General features: G+C 38.5%; 1 pseudogene; it reads left to right on the top strand.

Moving 5' to 3' along the window:
- LOC125841947 (copper-transporting ATPase PAA2, chloroplastic-like) overlaps nt 1-25046 on the top strand; it is a 37390-nt pseudogene that overhangs the window by 11997 nt on the left and 347 nt on the right.

Raw genomic sequence — 25046 nt, 5'->3', positions numbered from 1 at the left:
TTCACTGTGAATGGCACGGAGCCACTAGAATGGTCATTAAAAGAAGTTGCAACGTCAATAGAATAATAATCAGCATGAAGTGGCGTCGTATCTCTGTACAGTCATCAGAAAGACGCACAGTGCTACCATAATGAACAAACTCAAACTAGCACTATGCTACAGGTTCTGTTATCGAAAATAAAATTGGTACCTCTAGAACAGTAACCATAAAGAAGAATGATAGTAATTCGGCAAAGATAGAAAACTTGGCTAGATAAACAATATAAGGCAGAGTCTGTCAATAGGCAGAAGTTACCAAGTTTCCAGCAAGATCGTGGAGGTCTTGAACCATGTGAGAAAATAATGAAAAGAGAAGAAATATACGTACAACTTGATGAGATGGAATAGAAGACACCTATGGTTAGTGTGATCCAATTAATATTTTATATCTAATTGATGAGGGATCGTCTTGATACTAACTCCTAACTCTAGCATTCAAATAAATTATTACCTTACTTCTAACCAGTGTTTCCAGAGGTGTTTTCGGGGTGACTCTTGGGGCGGGACGTTGTCATGACCCAAGCACAGTGATTGACACCCACTCTAACCCTCGTTGGGCGAACCAAATCTTAACAACTAAAACATACTATAACCAAATCAGTAAACATATTTAGAAACATATCACAATAAATAAGCGTCTCAAAATGAAATAAATAAATGGCTGAACCCATCACTGGTCACCTTAAGTTGACACCAACTTTCACTTAAAACACCTTAACTAAGGTTTGTTCATTTTAAACAACTCATGTCGGATCTCGATGTGTCATTTTGACACTTTTATTTACAATCAGCCAAAATATGTAATGTGTGTGTTACACTTGCAAATGACATGTAAAGTGACCAATTAAGTGACAACATTTGTCATTTGTGCCCAAAATAATTATTAAATAATGAATTTTGAGTAAACAAAAAGTGGCCAATGAATCGATGACACATGACATTTTGGTCCAAATAATTTACAAAAAAGAAATTTAATCAATTAAAATTTTTTGCAGAAGCACCCCCCTTCCCTTTTGATAGTCTTCCCCAGAATACCCCATACCCCTTTGCACGAAACAACCCCAAAGTAAAAAGTCAAAATGACACATCGAGGCCCAACATAAGGTGTTTAAAATGAACAAACCTTAGTTAAAGTGTCTGAGTGAAAGTTGATGCCAACTTTAGGTGACCACCAATGGGTTCAACTAAAATAAAAAGATGCGGAAAAGTCTAAACTATTACATCCTCAAAATTCAAAAGTCATTGTACTAGGACTCTAAATATCAAATGTCTAAGAGTAGCAAACACTAAATAAAATGTATTAATGTCTAGTGTCATCAGAAGATTTGCTCACCCTCAGATCTAAAATGTATCTACGCTAGATGTGTTGTCCCGTAGAAGTCTCTGGATAATAGTTGCCTTTGGATTCTCTGTTTCGAATATTTCAAGTAATGGGGAAAGACTTGGGAAAACTAATTTAAAATGTACATTCTGCTTTGCGTCATCCGGCTCATCTACCCGCGCTACAGCGAGTCCCTGCTCGCTACTGCAGTCTCGCTGCAGCAAAGACCCCCTTAAACAGTAGCTCAAGGAAAAACAGAGTATACCCCTATTTCACAACACATTTTCCCATCACACGACATCACAACATAAAAGCAAATGCATAAAGCATCACAACACCCTTCGGGGTGGCCCAGTGGTTTGGGCTTGGGACTTTCATGTTGGAGGTCTCAAGTTTGAAACCCCTTGCCAACGAAAGCAAGGGGTTGGCCTTCTAGGTTGAGCTCGTTGCACCGAGCTTGCCTAGTGCGAGTTACCTTTCCTGATTTGTGACCTATTGCATAGGAGCAGGGGTTTTACCCTGTTTAAAAAAAAAGCATCACAACTATTCGTTTTCGAATTATCTACACAATCAGAGAGCTTCCTACGATGGTGTAGATCACTAGGTCACCTCCTAACTGAACACAACACAACACAAATCATCAAAATAATAAAGAGATATCAGTGTCAAAACCTCTCTATTTTGAGTTCTTATTAGCTCAAAGCATTATGGTAACTCTAACAAGGGTACTATGGCCCTAACCTTCCATAACGGCTAGACAAATCATTACAGATGTACCTAAAATGCTTCCGGGCTCAAATGAAAGGCGTAGATTTGTAGGACCTACGTCCTAGAATTTGGGGCGTAAGGCCCAAGTATAAAAGGATACCCCCTAGCCGTTGAATTTATTTTTTATTGTCTTAAAAGTATTTTTCGATAAATCATGTTTTTATTATTGGTGTAATGATATTTATACTTGATGCTATCATGTAATAATGATTTTCTCTAAAATATATAAAAAAGAAAGAAAGCAACTCTCATAGAAAATGATACTGTCATAAACAACAATTTAGATGATTATGCCTACAATTGATGAAATAGAGATTCCATAACACTATATTCTTGAGGCAAGTTATCCACTTTTTGTGCTCTTATACCTTTTATACTAATCCTTATTTAAAATATATAAACAATAATAAGTGCAAATATTAGACGAGGGTGGGAGGGACTAGTAGATGTGGAGATCGACGATGAAATAGATGAAAAATTCATTTAAAGATTATCTCCACTTAATACTTTTCTCAAATAATAATTTTTTTTTTATATTATTGGTGATTTATTTGTAGGATTATTGAAAATTTTACTTTTGCTTATATTTTTAGTGATAAAATTATAAAATTGAAGATACATTAGATATTCGAGGATTACGCCTCGCCCCATGCCCCTGCCTTTTAAAACACTGCTTTTAACATCCTCTAAAGTTGCCAAATAGGAAAACTTTCAACCATGGGAATATAGTCCATTAGTTTTAACTTTTTCTTTGAGCAATCTAGTAGTGCTCGACTAGTTTGGATCAAAGTAAAGTGAATCTTGGTGATTTCAACTCACCTAGGGTGTGACCTAGTGGTCACTAGGAGATTTCTTTCCATCTATTCCAGCAGAGTTAGTCGATATCGGTGCTGGTGAAAGGTAGCAGGTATCCCATGAAATTAGTCGGTGCAAACTAGCTCAAACATCACGATTATGAAAAGAAAGTAAAATGAACATTGTATTTTTTATTGTACTTGTAAATGTTTTGGGTTGGTCTGTCGATTTGGATCAGCATATTTTTGCTGTCTATCTGTTTCAATTTACACTTATTGAGGAGGTTCTGGCACATGTGGAATATAGCACTTCCCAGTTGCCAAGATGAAGGTGCTATGATTACTTTACTCCTAGCTGGCAACCAAAAGCTGAGACACTCATTGTTTTCTCAAATCCCAACTACACCTATTTTCTTGAAAAGCTCAACATGTTCTAAAGCTTGCAGTGGCGCCATCTTTGAATTGCAGTTTTCAAATAAATGTGTAATATAATTTTCTGTGCTGTATAGGGATTTTGAGACTTCGATTACTGTTTGTGGAGTTATTTATGCGACTCCCTTGGATGTTTGACATGCATATATTGTTTACCTATACCCTTTATGTCCTGGATAGAGAATATTGTTTCCTCCTCTAAAAATTTCACCTTGAATTACTCTTTCTAATATAAGACAAGTGTGTACCCATCTTTTGACACAAAAGTGGCTAGTGATCCTAAACTAGAACTAGCAGATATGTGTGGGGCCACTGCCTGTTAATGTTGATGCGTAAAACTTAGGAATTTATGAGCTTCTATGTAAACTTTCTAATCTTCCAGGTTGAGGATGCCCAAGGCCGTGAAGCACCAATTCAGCGACTAGCAGATACAATTGCTGGGCCATTTGTTTACAGTGTGATGACATTATCAACTGCTACATTTGGGTTCTGGTAACAAGTTTACTCTTTCCTTTTTTATCACAATATGTATAAGAAACAGTTGACTGCCCTTGTAGTTAATTAGGTATTAATAGACTAAAGATAGGTACACATGACCAAACTAGAAGCAGAGTTAGAAGATCTAAACAGATACCAAGTCTCTGAAATGATTGGAACAATGGTGCTCAGTTTCTTCTCATAGATGATGTTAGTGTTGTGGAGGACTCAAAAGTCACAGTTGACATGTTGTTCCTAAAGTTATTTCTTGAAACCGTGTTTTTCCTCCTTATCAGTTCACAAGCTGTTGTATTATAAATCTATGTTCGACCATTCCCATGAGCTATAATTGCATCTGACTGCATGTATTTTCTATTACAAGGTGTACTTGGAGTACTGTCAAAAGTTGTGGAATAAGATTATTGAATAATTTCATTCATATCTTTCTATGTCATGTACATGGCTTTGTATATACATAAAAGATTGTGGAATAGAATCACCTAAATCTTTACATTAAGAGAAAGAATCAGAGATATGATATTCTAGATTACCACAATTATACTAAGATCTTAGAGGATCATATCTTTATATGAAGAATATCTTCTCATCTTAGAGGATCACATCTTTGATGACAAGAATATCTTCTTGGAAATCCTCCATCAGCCAACAAAAGTAATGTAGCCTTAGTATGTCATTTGGCATACAAGGCATTGGTTCACTTAAATCTACCTCCTGGAATTGAGTTAAATCAGAATCAAGTTCAATCAGACTAAATTCCGACACCTAGTTTGCTCAACAATTCCTTAGCACAGTTATCCTTGGGATCTCCAATTTTTGTTTGAAGACAAGGGAGGGGGAGAGTCTAGTGGTGAAGGATGTCCACCTCAACTGTGAGGTTGGAGGTTTGAGTAACAAAAGAGCAAAGTGGAGAAACCACTGTCGTGTTCCTAGGTAGGAGGGGTTTGAGGATGGTGCTTACCATAACCCTTAAAAGAAAAACATTTGTGTTTGTAATAGTATACTAAAGAGTAAACGCTACCTGCTTTGAGCAATAGAGTTCTTGATATTCCTATATTTTTCTCTAAGTAACAAATTATTTCATTGATATTGAGCGGCGAGCGCTACAACATTTACAGGGATCCCTCACTCTGGTTCCCCTAAAAACTATTTCAGGAAAACCAAGGCTCAAACTAAGTTCTTAATGACAAGGAAGTATTTGCAGCTCTAAAACTTGAAGCTCTAAACTTAATCTCAGTACAATGTTCACAGACTAGGCATTCTATGGCCTGGTTCCTGTTTTTGAAAATACATGTGTTCCATCCTTGTGGTAAACACTGACATATAGAGCAGTCTTCTACAGTTCCTTTTCATATGCAACAAGATCCGCTGATTCTCGAGACCTCTAGGAAAGTGGCGTGCAAGGAATTTCTTGTAAGCAGTGTCGACGTTTAAAGAAATAAACAACAGAAAAAACAATTTTTTGGTACATTGGGAAGGACCAGAAAAGTCGTTTTTTTTGATGACCATGGTGTCTGGGCCAGCTTTCGCGCACCTTGACTAATTCCACGGGATACCTGCCACCTCCCACCTGCAACAGGTACCAGGTAACTCTGTCCACCAAGGCTAGGACAGATAAGATGAATCACCTAGTTTAAACTAATCCATAAGCTACATAACTTAAATCTGCCAGTAGGAGAACTTCTATATCCTTGATTGCCTCTTCCTAGATTAGTAATCTTCTTCCTGTTTGTGCCCTTCGTTTGCCAGGAAACCGGCACATTGATTGACCTCCCTCCAAATATGTTTAATGGTTGCCTTTGTAGCTTCCAACAAACATTTGCAATCTTCAACAATAGCCCTCTGGGGGGTGACATTGTATGTCCTCCTTATTGATAAACTTGATGGCAAGTAGGCAGCTTATTTCCACTTCTAAGTCTTTGTATCTAGGTGTGAGCCTTTCGTTCTTTGGTTTTTCAATAGTGTGTACCGAATACCGACCAAATTAGTTTGGTTCGGTTCAACTTTTTCAAGTTTGGTTTTTTTTAAATTTGGTTCTTTGTTTATTTCGATGGGACAAACTAAAGTACAAATACAATATAATAGCAGTTGGTTAAGACTAACAGAATTCAATTCCATAAGACATGAACGACTACACATTGAATTTAAGCTTGTGTTTTTTAGCATAAACAAAGTTATCAGAATGCACAAGATAGGACGGTTGGTTAAAGTAGCTGAGAACTTGTAGCTTTAACAATTCATTATGTTAGTGTATAAAAGCTTTTATGATCACAGTTTTGTAATGAAGAGGCAAAAGAAACAGTAGTTTAAGGAATTTTGCTGGAAAAGATAATAAAAGAAAGAGTATAACTAGTGAGCATGATAAAAGTTCGGTTCTTCGGTACCGGGACCCTATTACCAAACACTGAACTGAATACTGAAGTATAGAGGAAATAGAACCGAAATCAAACTGAAGAACCAAATTAATTCAGTTCGTTCTGGTTTTTTGGTTTTTATGCCTACCTCTTTTTGTATCTCATTTCTTTTGCTAAGTTTAACCCCTTTTTGATGCTCCATAGTTCTGTAACGAGACTTGAAGTAGACTTTACCTTACTTGAGTATCATAACATCCACTACCTTGATCATTTCTGAAATTTTTACCTCCAAAAGCAACATCTCCAGTTTGCTTTTTGACACTACCGTCGATGTTCAATTTATCTTCCTGTACAAGAGACCTAGCTATTAGTTATCTTGTTTGGGAAATTTATGATTTTATAAGTCGTACGCATCTCCTAAGGAATGCTCCCAGGCATGATTTTCGAAGACAGCCTAATCTGAACTAAAATTGATCTGGGGACTTATTCTCCGGCACATATGGCCGGAATCACATCATCTGGGGTAAACAACATTTACTACAATGCAGGGTTTAAGTCATACGAAATCACTAGATGTAAAGGTGGTACAGATTCCTGGTACGAATGGACTGAGAGTAGCAGAAAATTAGTGAGAAGGGTGAAGATTAGCATTAAAGTTTTGCGGTGGTTGGTATCAATATTTATTGAGGCGTCCAAGGTACAAGGGAAAGTTATTAGGAGATGGAAGCTCAAGGAACACTTTGCAGAGTTTTACTGCTCTCTTAAATACAACGAGAATGGCAGATTTGTCAGTTTTATTGCTATCGAAGGTCAGAACAAGTCTATAATTATTACACCGGAAGCTTCATACATGGGGGGATGGAGTAATATCGTCCACAAAATAACCAAGTTCATCTATGAACCCAACTTGCAACCAAAACCCCAAGTTAACATGGGCAAACAATTGAACACATCTTATAGGGAGGCAGTCCAAAGCAGCAGGTGGATGACGGATTCCATGAAGAGAGCGAAGTTACATGTGAAGGAGGCTCACATAGAAGTCACAAGCGGAGCACCGATGGCAGAAACAGATCTTCTCAATAGATGCATCGTTGGAAGATTCCAGGACACACTACAGGAGACCCCAGCTTTAAACGACGTAAGAAGATGGGCTTGCAACACTTGGAAGTCAGCCATAGGAGTCAATGTTTTTGCCATGAATGACGGCCAATTTCTGTTTGAATTCCCATCAAGAGTAGCAGCAGAACATGTCATGTCGGGGGTATGGGTATGGAAGAAGATGAACCTAAGCTTGTACTGGTGGAAGCCAACCACTGGATGCTGGCCAGATGAAGTAAAAAGAGATTGGGTCTGGATAAGAGTCATGGGATTACCTTTGAGCTTATGGTCTTCGAGTATCTTCAAACAAATCGGCAACCAATGCGGCGGATTTATTGAAACAGAGGAAGAAACAAAGCTCAAAAATCACCTTCACTGGGCTCGTATAAAAGTGAAGGGTGACAGGGAAAAGGTTCCGAGGGAGGTGAAGATTTCCAGCGACGGCTACACCTACAAAGTTCCGATCTGGTGCGAGGTACCGGTGACCGTCAGAAAAGTGGAGACGAGGAGAGAGAATGAAGATAGAGAACCGCTGGGTAAAGAAGTTTCAAGACCTAGTACGATGGAGAAACCAACAGTTTATACACCACAGCACGTGGGTACATTGACAGCTGGAGAACTTTTGAATTGGGAGTCACGTGACCAGGCACGTGACCGCAGCTGGAAAGGGAAAGGGCAACTTCATGCAGTAGCAGGCCAAATAAGCGAGAGAAAAAATCAGGGCCCAAAAAAAGCTTTAGGCCCAACAAGGTTTAAACAAAAAGAAAGCAGTCAAGAAGCCCAAAGACTAGACTTAGTAAGTGTTGAAATAATGGCAAATCTTTCTCAAACAAAGACGCAGAATAGATTCAAAAATCTGGACAACCTGGAGGTGGAGGAGAGAAATTTCATGCCTCGCGAACAAGAGGAGACAATACAGGAGGAGGGGGAGAACACAGTCACCGTGGCGAAAGCTACAAACATGGAAAAACAAATAATGGCTATATCACAACTGAATGGGCAGAATGATAGTAATACGGAGATCACAGAGGATGCTGTACCGCTGATGATTCAGCTGCCATTAGAAGACAATTTTAATTCAAAAAGTTCTCCACTTTGGATTAAGCAACACATACTCAAATTGAGCACTGAATTTGGGGTAGATTTTAGAGGATGTGAGGAGAAAGCAGAGGAGCTCTTTATGAAAATTGATAATAACAAGCAAGGGAACAAGGGGGGCAAGGGAGAAGTCACAACAAACAAAAAGAAAGGAGCAAACGAATTGAAAAGCCTGGAACTGGATACAAAGTTCATGAGCTTTGGCACTAGAAGTAGAGGGGGATACCTGGCAATAGAAAAATAATGAAGCTAAACATAGTGTCATGGAATATAAGGGGGATGAACTGTGCTAGAAAGAGGGAAGTGATCAAAAATATTATGAAGAACTGGAAGGCAGATGTAGTCTGTTTCCAAGAAACAAAGGTGGAAGGGGAGATTGAAAATATTGTGAAGGAAGTATGGGGGAATAAATGGGTGAATTATGCACAGTTAGGAGCCAGTGGAACCAGGGGAGGCATCGTTATCATGTGGGACAAAAGGGAGTGGGAAGGAGAAATTAGCAGTGTAGGGATGTACTCTGTCACCTGTAGCTTCACAGGGATATGTCAAGATTTCAGCTGGCACCTCACAGGTGTCTATGCTCCAAATGATAGAGTAGAAAGGGAAGAGACTTGGTGGGAAATTGGTGCTGCCAGGGGGTTGATTGCAGGACCTTGGGTCCTATGTGGGGATTTCAACACTGTGAGGTACCCATCGGAGAAGAAAAATTGCAACAGAATCAGCAAAGGAATGACAGATTTCTCAGATTTCATAGAAGACATGGAGTTAGCTGATCCTGAATTATCTGGGGAAAAATACACCTGGAAGAAAGGAGACAGGCATACAACAGCAGCAAGGCTTGACAGAATTTTGTTCTCGGAAGAGTGGGAAGCAAATTTTAGAAATATCAGGCAGCACATACTTCACAGAGTGACATCAGATCACTCTCCCATAATGTTACAATGCGGTGCTTGGGAAAACACAAAGTCATACTTTAAATTTGAGAACTGGTGGTTGGACATCGAGGGTTTCAATGACAAAATTAAAGGATGGTGGAACTCCTTCAGTTTTATAGGGAAACCTGACTATGTCTTGGTTGCAAAGCTCAAAGCACTAAAAGAAAAGCTGAAAGAATGGAGCAAAACTGCACAAGGGAACTTGGGAACACAAAAACAAAATGTCTTGAAACAGCTAGCTGAATTAGAGGAGATACAGGAGAACAGAACCTTGAGGCCAGAAGAGATAACCTCTAAAACAGCATTAATCAGTGAGTTTGAAGACATAGCTAAAAGGGAGGAAATAGCTTGGAGGCAAAGATCTAGGACAGTGTGGCTAGAGCAGGGGGATAGAAACACTAATTTCTTCCACAGAACTGCAAATGCACACAGGAGAATGAATACAATCTCAAAGCTGAAAGTGAGAGGAGAAAACTTGACTGAACCAGAGGAGATACAGAAAGAGATAGTAACTTATTATGAGGAACTATACTCTGAGCCAGAACAATGGAGACCCTACCTGGAGATGAGAAACTGTCCTATGATTCATGAAGAAGAAAACAAATTACTCTTGGCACCTTTTGAGCAGCAGGAAATTCTAGAGAGCATAATCAGCATGTGCAGGGGACAAAGCACCAGGGCCAGATGGTTACTCCATGGCTTTCTTCAGCCAATGTTGGGACATCATTAAACCTGATCTGGTGGCTACAGTGCAACAGTTTCATAAGGCAGAGAGGTTTGAGAAGAGTATTAATTCCACCTTTGTTGCTTTAATTCCTAAGAAAGTGGGAGCTGAGGAACTGACAGATTTTAGACCTATTAGTCTAATAGGTGGAGTTTACAAGATCATTGCTAAACTGCTGGCAGAAAGGTTAAAGAAGGTGCTACACAGGCTTGTAGACAGCCAACAAATGGCATTCATAAAAGGTAGACAGATAATGGATGCAGTGTTGATTGCAAATGAATGTGTTGAGTCTAGACAGAGAAGTAAGTGCCCTGGAATTCTATGCAAGCTTGATATACAGAATGCCTATGATCATTTAAACTGGAATATCTTACTGCTTATGATGCAAAGGATGGGTTTTGGAGCCAAATGGATTAGATGGGTGAAATTCTGCATAAGCACAGTCAAGTTTTCTATTTTAGTTAATAGAACTCCTAGTGGTTTCTTTTCATCCCAAAGGGGACTGAGACAAGGTGACCCCCTGTCACCCTTTTTATTCATCTTTGCAATGGAAGGTTTGAGTAACCTAATTCACACAGCAAAGAGGAAGGGTTGGGTAAGGGGCTTTAGGGTGGACAACAGTGCACAAAATGGCTTGGAGATTACACATCTGCAATATGTAGATGATACCCTTATTTTTTGTGAAGCAATGACAGAGCAAATATTGATCCTAAGAGTAATATTCATCATCTTTGAAGCAGTCTCTGGATTACATATCAATTGGGGGAAGAGTTTCATTTATCCCATAAATGAAGTGGCTCAGGTGGAGAGTCTGGCAGGGGTTTTGGGTGGTAGGGTAGGGGAACTACCAACCATATACCTTGGTATGCCATTGGGGGGAAAGAGCAAATCAATAGGGATCTGGAATGGAGTGATAGAAAAATGCGAAAAGAAGCTTACCAACTGGAAGAGCCAATATCTGTCTAGGGGAGGTAGATTAACCATGGTTAATAGTGTGCTAGATGCAATACCTGCTTATATGATGTCTGTGTTCCCAGCACCAGACAATGTCATACAGAGGATAGATGCTTTGAGAAGAAGTTTTTTCTGGCAGGGAAATGAAGATAAAAAGAAGTTTCATCTAGTCAAATGGGAAGAGGTCATAAAAAATAAGAAACAGGGGGGACTAGGGATCAAGAACATGAAGAAACAAAACAAAAGCCTAATGCTAAAATGGCTTTGGAAGTTTATGATAGGAGAGAATATGCTATGGAGAGAGGTGATCAGGGCAAAATATGAAATGGAGAATAGGTGGATGACAAAGATGGTAACTACACCATATGGATGTGGGATCTGGAGATCAATAAGAAATCTTTGGCCTCTGTTCCTTTCTAGAATCAGATTCTAGGTGGGTAATGGAATGAAGGTGCCATTTTGGGAGGACAGATGGATAGCGCAAAGAACCCTGAAACAATTATTCCCAGACTTATATACACTAAGCCTTCAACAAAATGCAACTGTGGCTGAAATGTGGACAGGACAGGGGTGGAACTTACATCTTAGGAGGAATCTAAATGATTGGGAGATGGGGAACATAGTAGCCTTCCATGATACAATGGCACAATTTAGCAATTTGACTAGGGAAGAAGACAAGGTTGTGTGGAAGATTGGTAGCAAAGGGGTTTTCAGTGTCAAGTCAGCTTACAAAGATCTTAATCAATCAAATTCAAATGATAGGATGGAGCTATGGCCATGGCGGATGATATGGAGACCTAAAATCCCATACAAGGTAAACTGTTTCACATGGTTACTAACAAAGGAAGCAGTGCTGACACAAGAGAATATAAAGAAGAGGAAGTTCCAACTAAGCTCAAGATGCTATTAGTGTGAGGAACAGGAAGATACAGTGAACCATCTCTTTTTGCATTGCAAATCGACAGATCAATTATGGAGAATATTCAACAGTCTTAGAGAGATCACTTGGGTGAAACCAAGAAACATAGCACAACTCCTAAATTGTTGGATCAATATTGGCAATACTACAATTAAGGAGGAGAGATGGAGGATTGTCCCAGCTTGTATATGGTGGACATTGTGGAAAGAAAGGAATCAAAGATGTTTTGAGGGCAAGAAGAACAATGTGCAGAATTTCAAGATGAATTGTATAGCTCTTTATTATTTTTGGTGTAAACAGAAAGTCTTAGTACAGGCAGAAGAACTTTTTGATGTTTTAGACTATTTGTGACAAAAAGCACAGATGGAGTCAGTCTAGTTTGTAATATTTTTGGAAGAGGGGCTACTTTGATGTAGTATACCTATGGATAAATAGAAGAAAAAGTTACCATTCTCAAAAAAACTTGTTTGGGAATAGGGATTTGACTAGGAGACGTCAACAATTTCCCTAGCATACTTCATAATTTGTCTGATTCAGGAAAGTAAATGTGTCGATCCCAACAAAAAACAAACACAGTAAAGCCATAAAAAAACACAAGTACAAAACTACAATTTTCCTCCGCATGTTTTCGTACTTTGCAGTGTGTTTATAATAGTCTCACTAGATATAGTACTAAATACATCTTTGTCGATATTGTTTCGACTCATCGTCCCTTTCCTCAAAGTTAGATGAACTTTGAGATGTTGAACTTGGTTTAGAAGGGTCAGAAGGTGCTTTAGGAAATGATCTCGTCATTGAAATTTAACTGAATTAAAAATTTAAACATAAAGTTCAACTCACAAAGAAAAATAATGTAGGTCTTCAATAGTGAATGTGGTTTAGTTTGTCCTTACAAGGAAGGAGGTCATTGGATCAATCCGACTTGACATATTAACTTTTAATTAGTAAGGACTAGTATTGCTCAAAAATTTTAAAACAAAAAGCAAGCTATCGAGGTTTGAACTACTGCCGTCTGTAAGAAATTTCATCCGCCTAACCAGAGAACCTAGATGCAACTTGTGACAAATGGTGTCATTTCTGTCTTTATTTACGCTCTTTTTTATTTTGCATATTATTAATATATAATTTAGTAAGATTTCCTGATGACGTGGTGTCAGATGATACCACATACATCAAGGTAAATCCTTCCCTAATCATCTGATAGAGAAACCCTAGAACAACACATTATACGAGCTTTGGTATAAGCATTCAAAATATAGGTGATCAATGATTAGTTTCAAAAAAATATATAGGTGATCAATGATTCTGCAATAATTTGGCTGCAGCAGAAAATGAATCCTTGACACTCTTATTTGGTTACTTTTAAGTCTCTCTAACAATTATTTAATAAATTTATTTCTTTATCAAAAATAATACTTCCCTCAGTTCCATTTTATGTGGCATCATTTGACTTGGCACAGTATTTAATAAAAAAGGAAAACTTTTTAAATTTGTGGTCTAAAACAATCCTCAGATATTTATGTGGTTGTAAATCATTTCAAAAAGGTTAAAAAGAGAATTTTAAAGTTAAATTGTTTATAATTATAGTAAGGTGACATTCTTTTTGAGACGGACTAAAAAGGAAAGGGTGCCACATAAAATGGGACAGAGGGAATAGCACATTGAACAAGTTTTGGTATAAGCATTCAAAATATAGATGATCAATATTCTGCAATACTTTGGTAGCAGTAGAAATGAATCTTTGATACTCTTATTTGGTTACTTTGAGTCTCTCCAACAATGATAGCATGCTCTGGTACTGTATATATTTCATTTTACCGAGAAGTTACTTATAATTTTCTGTTGTTTGATAAGTATTACTCATTATATAGGTATTATGTTGGGTCAAACATCATCCCAGATGTTCTATTGAATGATATTGCCGGACCAGAAGGAGATCCTTGTTTCTGAGCCTGAAACTTGCTGTAGATGTATTGGTGCGTCATGGTGAATTGATGAACCATTTTATATCAATGCCTTCCTAACTAATTTAAATTGCTTCTCCATTTCCCTTGTATCTTTGTCTAGAAAATTCTTAGTCATTCTCTATTCTGTTAGTTCTTGTTAGAGGCTGCTGCTAATTTATTGGAAGTTATAAATGCTAGACTAACTTTTGGAGTTATCATTTTAGCTGCTCCAATCTTTGTGCTTTGTCAGTTTGTCTGCTGGCCACATCTGTGCTTCTCCATTTACTCTTATGATATAACTGGTGAAGGAAGATTTGGCCAATAACTTTAGGACGAATAAATTGTAGGAGTAATAGAACTTCAGCAGAAGCTTCATGAGATGGCCCAAAGTAGAAATCAAGGTGTAAAATTTACTGATCAAAAAGAAAAACAGAAACCAATTGTTAAGTTTAAACAGAAGACATGTAATGTTTTGGATTACTGCAGAAGGCTGCTTTCGATGCGGTTGCTTCATAAATATGGTTTCATTATTGGTAAAAGCACAAGAATTGCTTGCCTACAGGAAGAAGTTTATGCTATTTGACATATGACCTTTTTAGCCAATGGACTACTGAGGAGGTGATGGGGTCGTTTGGATGCTTCGTGTGGAAGACCATCAGAAGGATGTGGCCAGAGTTCAATAACAATATTTATATTAGTGTGGGCAATGGTCTGAAAACAGATTTCTGGAATGAAATCTGGAAAGGGGATGATAGCCTGAGGAACTTATTCCCAAATCTCTACACCTTGAGCTTACAAAGATCTGCTACTGTTGCTCAAGTATGGAGCCAACAAGGGTGGAACTTAGTGTTCAGGAGGGCTTATGTAGCCAGGTTACTAGAGGTGCTTAACACCCCACTAGCCATATCTCAAAGAAAGGATAAACCAATTTGGAAGCTACATAGCAAAGGAATGTTCACAGTTAAATCTTGCTACTGGAGGATAAATGTTAATCAGTCAGTGACTAAAAAGTGGCCTTGGAAGCTAGTGTGGAAGACGAGAAGCCCATTAAAAGTAGCATGTTATGTCTGGTTGGTCATAAGAAAAGCTTGCCTTACCCATGAGGCATTACAAAAAAGGGGATGCAGTTTTGCTCAAGATGCTTTATGTGTGAGCAGAAAGCAGAAGTAAATAATCATTTGTTCATTCACTGTAAAGCAGCTTCAAAATTGTGGAATATGTTTGTGTATACTAGGGGTTAGCTGGGTGATGCCAAAGACAACCATGGAGCTCCTTAATAGCTGGATAAGAATTGGCAATAGAGGGAGAAGTGAAAATTGGTGGAAGACTGCCTGTATATGGTGGACTCTATGGAAAGAAAGGAATGCTAGGTGTTTTGAAGGACAAAATGATTGTTTTTAGAAGATAAAAATGAAATGCTCAAGTCTTATTTTTTTGGTGTAAGCAAGAGTTGGTAGGGGAAAGCATAGGGATGGTCGATTTTAGAGGAAACTTGTAATTCTGTATGTCTTTTTGAGGGTGTGCCCACCATCCTGTGCGATGTAGTTTCCAAAATTTTTTGTGAATACAAAGTTACCCTTATCTCCAAAAAAAAAAAAAAACAATTGTGATACCAGTCGGCCAAACTTACTGTAGTCATTTCACCTAGTCTATTCTTATTCTGATGCCTAGCTTGACTGGGACTTAAAAGTTCCAGCATATGATCCTCCACTTATAGATGTCCTTAAATGGTGTGATTTGATTTTGATTAACCATATTGTTGTCTTTGATTTTTGATAGGTTGTCTCCTGCCCTTGTGCTTTAGGCCTTGCCACACCAACTGCAATTCTTGTTGGAACCTCACTAGGTACATAATCAGATTTAAATGCTTTTGCTGTAGTTCACAGAATTTCCTCCAATCTCACTGCTATGCAGCAATTGAGGACATACCCATACCTCTTTTCACATTCTTACTCACAAGAGTATTCTCCTTGATGTATCTCTTGCTTTATAGACTAAACTGCTAGAGGAGATTTAGATGTTCCAACCAACAAGCAGAAATGTGGGCTCCTTGGCTATCAGAAATGCCAATAATACAAGCAATTCCAGAAAAAATTCTAGCTTTAGCCCTAGATATATACTTCCTCCGCACAAGTTTATGTGACCCTATTTCATTTTTAGTCCGTTCAAGAAAGAATCTCTCCTTTCTAAATTTGGACACAATTTAATTTAAACTTCCCATTTAACCCTAATGAGAAGCTTTTATTGCTACCTAAATGTCATGGCATGTGAGTTGCATTTGTAGTGTTATAGAATGTATATAGACTTAATCTTAGTAATATACATAGCTATATATAGGCAGCAGATTTATAGGGATCACTACAGATCTATAGGAATCACTCTTTATTTCTTTCCTTAGTTAGCACCTTATGTATTGTACTTATTCACTGCTCACCTACTGGAATAAGATAAGATCTTCCATTCAATTACATGGAATCAGAGCTTATAGGCTCGTTTCGTTTTGGCTGTGTTACGGAATAAGTTTGGATTTCTATTCCACTGATTTAAAGTGTTCGGTCTACTATCACCACCACACCCCCACAGTAGGAGGCGGAGTATATTTTCTGGCTAAACCAGTCTTCATCGGCATCTGGTTGTGAAGTGAGTGGTTGTCACACACCGCTCATACAGTTCTTTTGTTCATCACGCACCGGCACGTGAAGGTGCGTGTCTGGCTGAATTGATTGGGTTTTAAATTTCCGGCATCGGCACGTATTTCTGGCGATTCTCAGGTCTGTTCTGGTGTTAAAATACAATCTGGAAACGTATTTCTGGCGAATGTCAGGTCTGTTCTGGTGTTAAAATACGATCTGGAAAGTCTGTTTGTCACTTCTCAGGTTTGTTCTGGTGTTAAAATACAATCTGGAAAGTTTGTTCGTCACTTCCAGGTTCGTTTCTATATGCGACACTGAATCTTGTTTGTGATTTGTGGTTCTGTGGCTGCTAGCGTCTACTTCAGTTCAGATAATTGGTGTTGTTTGATCATAAGTTGCGGTTCAGGATTTCTTTCTCTGAACTACTTGCTTGGGTATTTGATTGTTCACTACGTGCTCTTGTCTACTGGTAAAGTACTCAGTTCCTTTATTTTGCGTGGACTATTGGTTTCTTAGTTGATAAAATCATTTTTAGACTTTGTTCATCTGTGTTTGTGGGGTCACGTACATGCTTCTGGTTATATTTTTTGTTGATGAGTTCTTGTGCTGCTTAAATATTTGGAGAGAATGACTGAAATTGTGGCTCCTATGTCTTCAGATAAAAGAATTTTGGTTTCGACGGAAGAGTTTGCAAAATTCTCACAATATCAAAAATTACAAAAAGAATCTATTTCAGTTACTACCCTTGTTGAATCATGAAAAGCATGTCTTATATCCTCTTTGAAGATGGGTGATCGATTCAGGTGCCACAGATCACATGGTAATCCTAACATATATTCTAGCTTTCGATCACACGTAGCACTCTCTCCTGTGACGGTTGCCGATGGTTCAATCTGTAATATTATAGGATCTGGGACTGTAAAACCAACTTCTTCCATTACCTTGTCATCTGTATTAGGTCTACCAAAGTTAGCCTTTAATTTGATGTCTGTTAGTAAGCTTACCAGAGACCTAAGTTGTTATATCTCATTCTTTCCCGATCATTGTTTGTTTCGTGATCTGAAGACAAATAAAGTTATTGGTAAAGGACATGTATCTGATAGTCTCTACATTCTTGATGAATATTGGGAGCCTCGATTTGCTGCCTACTCTTGTGCCAGGTCTCCATTTGAGGCACATTGTCGATTAGGACATCCTTCTTTGCCTATGTTGAAGAAGCTCTGCCCTCAGTTTCAGAATATTCCTTCACTAGATTGCGAGTCATGTCAATTTGCCAAACACCATCGTAGCTCAACAAATCCAAGGGTTAATAAGCGGGTGGAGTCGATTTTTGAGTTAGTTCATTCTGATGTTTGGGGACCATGTCCTGTTGTTTCCAAATCTGGACATAAGTATTTTGTCACATTTATGGATGATTTCTCTTGAATGACTTGGATTTACTTTATGAAGTGCCGTTCTGAAGTGTTTACTCACTTTTGTGCTGAAGTCAAAACTCAGTTCAATACTTCAGTGCATATTCTAAGGAGTGATAATGCTAAAGAATATATGTCAGAATCGTTTCAGTCCTACATGAGACAACATGGTATTCTCCATCAAACTTCATGTGTTGATACACCCTCTCAAAATGGAGTTGCTGAGAGAAAGAATAGGCATCTACTTGAGACAGCTCGAGCACTTTTGTTCCAAATGAAGGCTCCTAAACAATTTTGGGCTGATGCAGTCTCTACAACTTGTTTTTTGATTAACCGCATGCCATCGACTGTTCTTGTTGGTAATAAGCTTTACAATGTTCTTTTTCCAAACAAGTCACTATTTTCGATGGAGCCTAAGGTATTTGGAAGCACGTGTTATGTTCGAGATGTTCGACCATCTGTTACCAAGTTGGATCCTAAGGCATTAAATTGTGTTTTCTTGGGTTATTCACCCCTTCAGAAGGGGTATCGATGTTATTCTACTGAGCTTGGTAAATACTTGGTGTCAAGTGATGTGGTATTTTTAGAGACTACCCATTCTTCTATCACCTCCCATTTCTACAACTCAGGAGGAGGAAGATGAGTGGTTAGTCTATCAGGTTACTCGGGTTGTGGCAGAACAATCAAATAATGTTCTTCAATCTCCTAGTTTCCTTGTTGAACACCAATTGACCATTGGGCCTACAACTTCTGCTCCAGCAAGACCACCAATTGTTCAAGTTTATTCGAGGAGACGAGAGATCAATGATAAATGTTCTGCACCGGTTCCTCCGTTATCAAATCTTTCTTCACCCGATCCTTCAGAGAATTTGGATCTCCCTATTGCTCTTCGCAAAGGTAAAAGGACTTGTCAATCCACATATCCCGTTGTTAATTTTGTTTCCTATGACCGCTTATCCTCTATGTCAAGATCCTTGGTTGCTTCTTTAGACTCCATCTCTATACCCAAAACAGTGAAGGAAGCTTTGAACCATCCTGGATGGTATGATGCGATGCTTGAGGAAATACATGCCTTAGAGGAAAATCACACTTGGGATTTGGTGGATTTACCTAGCACGAAGAAACCAGTGGGATGTAAGTGGGTGTTCACAGGTAAAGTTAATCCAGATGGTTCTGTGGCAGGACTTAGGACCAGGCTTGTGGCTAAATGGTATGCTCAAACTTATGGAGTAGATTATTCAGACACTTTCTCTCCAGTTGCCTAACTTACTTTCGTCTGCTTGTTCATTTCTTTAGCTGCTTCTGTGAATTGGCCTTTACATCAGTTGGATATAAAAAATGCATTCCTTCATGGTGATCTTCAAGAGGAAGTATATATGGAGCAACCACCTGGTTTTGTTGCTCAGGGGGAGTATGGGAGAGTGTTATTTGAAGAAGTCTTTGTATGGCTTGAAACAGTGTCCCCGAGCTTGGTTTGGGAAGTTCAGTGAGGTAGTCTTGGAGTTTGGGATGAAAATGAGCAAATGTGATCACTCAGTCTTCTACTGGCAATCAACAGTTGGCACTATCCTGCTGGTTGTGTATGTTGATGACATTGTCATCACAGGAAGTGATTATGCGGGGATCTCTTCCCTCAAATCCTTCCTGCATACTAGGTTTCATACGAAAGACGTGGGTCAGTTAAAATACTTTCTGGGTATAGAGGTGAATAGAAACAAGAAGGGAATTCTTTTGTCTCAGAGAAAGTATATTTTTGATCTTCTTGCAGACACTGGTAAGTTGGCAGCTAAACCTTGCAGTACTCCAATGGCTCCCAATGTGCAGCTTATGAAAGATGACGGCGACCCCTTTGATGATCCTGAGAGATACATGAGGTAGTTGGGAAGTTAAACTACCTTGTTGTGACTCTTCCAGACATGCTTTTGCAGTAAGTGTTGTTAGCCATTTTATGTCCTCGCCTACAATCAAACACTGGGCAGCTTTGGAACAGATTTATGTTACTTGAAAGGAGCCCCTGGACTTGGGATATTATATAACAATCACAGTCATACTCGTGTTGAGTGTTTTGCAGATGCTGACTATGCTGGATCCAAAATTGATAGGAGATCGACTACAGGCTATTGTGTCTTTGTTGGAGGGAACCTAGTTTCATGGAGGAGTAAGAAGCAAAGTGTTGTATCTCGATCCAGTGTAGAATCTGAGTACAGAGCTATGTCACAGTCTACATGTGTGATTATGTGGATACATCATCTTCTAACTGAAATTGGGTTGGAACATCATACACTAGCAAAACATTGGTGTGATAATCAAGCTGCCCTACATATTGCCTCAAATCCGGTGTATCATGAAAGAACTAAACACATTGAGGTTGACTGTCATTTTATTCGTGAGAAGATTCAGGAAAACTTGATTTCCACCAGCTACGTGAAGACAGGAGAGCAAGTAGTTGATTTGCTCACAAAGGCATTGAATGAAACTCGAGTTGATTATCTTTGTAACAAGCTGGACATGATCAACATATATGCTCCAGCTTGAGGGGGAGTGTTATAGAATGTATATAGACTTAATCTTAGTAATATACATAGCTATATATAGGCAACAAATTTATAGGGATCACTACAGATCTATAGGAATCACTCTTTATTTCTTTCCTTAGTTAGCACCTTATGTATTGTATTTATTCACTTGTTCACCTATTGGAATAAGATAAGATCTTCCATTCAATTACATGTAGGATGACCCTTCGGGGTGGCCCAGTGGTTTGGGCTTGGAACTTCCATGTTGGAGGTCTCAAGTTCGAAACCCCTTACCAGCGAAAGCAAGGGGTTTGCCTTCTGGGTCGAGCTCGTTGCACCGGGCTTGCCTAGTGCGTGTTACCTCTCCTATGTGGTTTGCGAGCTATTGCATAGGAGCGGGGGTTTTATCCTGCTGCGGGTTTCCCTTGTCATAAAAAAAAATTTACATGTAGGATGTGCGAAGGAAGCTGTTGCTCTCTTCTCAAAATTAGATGAAAGAAAGGCTTTTTTGAAGAGATAAGGACAGGTGGATAAGATCAAGACTCCCAAGAGCAGAGGAATTGGAAAGAAGGAACTGAAAAATTTGGCTTCAGATTTAAATGAAGAAGTAGAAGGCGGATGGCCCAAACTTAGACTTATCAATGAAAGTCAATTTGACCTCATGGAATGTGAGGGGGCTTAACGACATTTCTAAAAGAAAGCTTGTTAAGAGTTTAACGCAGAGGTGGAAGGCAGATGTTATTGTTTCCAAGAAACCAAATTGGAAAAGATGTGGAATCATGTGCTAAAGAGTTATGGGCTTGTAGATGGATGAGATGTGGATTTCTTGAGGCTCAAAGCAGTAGTGGAGGTATCCTGATTGTGGGGGATAGTAGAAATTGGGCTGGGGAACAAATGGATATAGGAAACCACTTTGTTTCCTACAGGTTTGACTCTGTATGATATTCTTTTAGCTGGTACCTTACAGGAGTGTATGCTCTTCACACTAGATATGAAAAAAATGACTGTTGGGAGGAAATTGCAGCAATGAGAGGGATACGTGGTGGTCATTGGGTCACATGTGGTGATTTTACTACTAGACTTATGGTGGAGAGAAGGGGTTGCAATAGAATTACAAACACAATGACTGATTTCTCCAAGTTGATTGAAGGGATGGAACTGCATGATCCCCATTTAAATGGAGGCAGATTGACTTGGTTCAGAGGACCAAATCATGATAGTGCAGCTAGATTGAATAGATTTTATACTCTAGTGGAATGAGAAGAAGCTTTCAAATACACAAGGCAGAAGATCCTTCCACGATACTTCTTCTATGATAAATATGTTCTTGACTTTCCATTGAAACCCATCAAACTTTAATGGAGATATGCCATGGTGGGTGCTAGCACAACTGGTGGAGTGAATTTGAAGTAGAAGGATGCCAAGATAACAAACTAGCATCAAACTTAAGCTCCTTGAAAATAAGCTTAAAGTTTGGAGCAAAGAGCCAAGGGAAGTTTTGAGAGTTAGCCAACAAGAAAAGCAACCTGCTCAATTAACTGGCAGATCTGGATTTAGTGAAAGATGTCAGTGTCCTGACTGAGGAAGAAATGACAATAAGGGCTGCAATTTTAGTGGAATTAGAGGAGCTAGAAGAAAAAGAAGAATTCAGTTGGAGGCAAAAATCAAGAATACTCTGGTTACAACAAGGAGATAGAAATATAATATTTTTTCAAAGTGTTCAGAAAAACACTTTGTGGTAAGCTTGTAATTATCTTTTGAAACTAAATAGGAGCAAGACAAAGACTTCTTATCAGAGGAGGAGATGTACTGGAATGCTTGGCAAGTGTGGATCATGTCATGCTGGACAAGGTGTTTAGTAGTTCTTCAATTGAGTACTTAGTTGTAACGTTTGCTTCAGCAGTTAAAATCAAAAGATCCGTAGTGATTTTGTTTGAATTACAAACCTGATCTCTGCTTGGAACTCTCAGACGGGAACTCTGACTGAAGGAAAACCTGCTGTCTCTGCTATCACGTCATTGGGGCATGAGGAATTAGAGATTCTTCAAATAGCTGCTGCAGTGGAGAAAACAACATCACACCCCATTGCTCATGCTATTATTAGGAAAGCAGAATCATTAATTTTGAGTATCCCTGTCACACATGGACAATTGGCTGAACCTGGCTCTGGAACCATGGCAGAAGTAAATAGGCTCTTGGTTGCAATTGGAAAGCTGAAATGGGTTCAAGAACATTTCCAGCAAAAAACAGACCTTTCTGATTTGATGGCTCTTGATCAATCTGTGATGCATAAATCATTACAGGACAGTCAATCATCTAATCATTCAACAACAGTTGTATATGTTGGTCGGGAGGGAGAGGGTGTGATTGGGGCCATTGCAATATCTGATAAATTACGCGAGGATGCTGAGTCTACAATAAGTAGGTAACCTAGAAGACAATTTCAAGTGTAAATTTTAGATGCATCTTAGAAGTTATAATCATCATTTGTCTCCCCCATGGCCCCACTCCTCACTTTTCTCCTTGCTGCATAGATATGGTACCCATCTTGAATCTGTGGTAGGTCATTAGCTTCTTAATTCTTTTATTTTGAAGAAGTTGTCATAACGTGGGAATTTGAGGCAATCATCCAGTCTTCAGCCTTTTGAAGAAATTACTTGTATCCTTAAATTGACTTGCCTCTCGCAGTTTTACAAACTCCAGATTTCTATGAACATGTTATAGATTGAAACTTAGATCATAAAGATTTTACAGATGTTTCCATCAGTTTTCAATTTGAATGGATTCAATATGTAGAGCGTTGCAAAAATGTGTTCCACCACCTGCATGTTGCTCATCCCTTTTCTTTTCTTCTAACTTCCTCTCGTAAAACATCTTAATTTTATTCTTGTTTAGTTGTCTCATATTTTCTTTTAAAATTCTTACCAATTGAAGGCTTCAGCACAAGGGAATTGAAACAGTACTGTTATCGGGAGACAGGGAAGAGGCAGTTGCAACTGTAGCTAAGACAGTAGGCATAAAAGACAAATTTGTCAATGCATCTTTAACACCCCAGCAGAAATCTGCTGCCATCTCAGATCTTCAAACTTCAGGTCACCGCGTCGCCATGGTAACTCCATTTATCTGATGAAAACCTAAATATATTGTACTTGTCCCTCAAACATATAGATGTTATCTTGTCCTGCAATACCATGTGCAATTGCGTCGTCATGGTAAATGCATTGATCTGGTGATAACCTAATAATATTTTACTTGTCCCTCAAACATGTAGAAGTTATCTTAGCCGCAATACTATGTGCAATTGGCTGCTACCTTTTTCCCAGAGAACTTTGGTTTATATAATCGTAAAAGTTAACATATAAAAACTGACTTCTACAATTACATGGCCCTTTTGAAGGAAACTGCTTCTCAATGGCACATAACATCCAATAATTGAGCTGTCTTTTTGCCCCTCTAGCAAGTGTCATCATATTTCCTTTTTCTCTTTGTGGCTATTCATTATTCTATTTCTCTCTCAAAGAGTATCAGTTTTGTACTATATGAACATCTGATTTGCTCCATGTCAGATACTATGCATGGCTATCCAACTGGTACTTCATATTGAAGGTTGGTGATGGCATTAATGATGCACCTTCTCTTGCTCTTGCTGATCTGGGGATTGCTTTGCAAGTTGAAGGACAGGAAACTGCTGCTTCAAATGCAGCATCCATTATACTCCTTGGAAATAAACTATCGCAGGTACATGTTCCATGTCATCACATTCATCCTAAAATAAATAACTTGTTCCATGTCATCACAGTGAGGCTTTTATTTAATCATGTCTATTCAAAAAATATTAATGATCTCTTCACATATTAGCGTTGACCATAAAAATAGTGTAAGGTATACCAAGTTATTTTTTCTTTAATAAGTGGTAACATGTATTGTGTCATATAAGAGGAATAACTATTTAGTCATTATCCTATCGTGTCTTGTTTCTGCTTATCATTTTCATTGAATGGTCATGCGAAGATGGATTCAAAATTTCCAGTCGAGAAAAAACAAGGTGGATCTTTTTTATTTATAAAAAGTTGCTGAATATCATAGCACAAAGAATAACTTACAGCACATTAACTTTTTTTACTCTATAGTTTTGCGTGAAGAATAGGTTCAGGTGACTGAAAGCAGACTGTACATCCCTCTGTGAGTATATCAGCAATTTCTATGGGATAATTACACAAATGTTCAATGCAATTTGCCTGTGAATTTATTCAGATGGAAAAATGATGATGTGCCTTATCTTGTATTGTCAATGCTTCCTATATTTTTTGGCAGGTGCTGGAAGCTCTTGATCTTGCACAGGCAACAATGGCAAAAGTTCATCAAAATTTGTCTTGGGCGGTTGCATATAATGTGGTTGCGATACCCATTGCAGCTGGGAGTGCTACTTCCAAATTTTGATTTTGCAATGACACCATCTATTTCAGGTAAATAACATCCATACTGCTTGTTCTGCCTCTCGGTCCAAATGATTTAAGATGCTTGTTGTTGCCTATCACTTATCTGGCATCTTGTTGACAATCCTCTGGAAAATATGGCCAATATATAGATATCTCTTAGAGGGTTTTC

Source organism: Solanum stenotomum, chromosome 10 (genome assembly GCF_019186545.1).
Source record: "Solanum stenotomum isolate F172 chromosome 10, ASM1918654v1, whole genome shotgun sequence".
NCBI lineage: Eukaryota > Viridiplantae > Streptophyta > Magnoliopsida > Solanales > Solanaceae > Solanum > Solanum stenotomum.
Note: the sequence above shows the minus strand (reverse complement) of the source record. Positions and strands in the feature narration are given on the sequence as shown.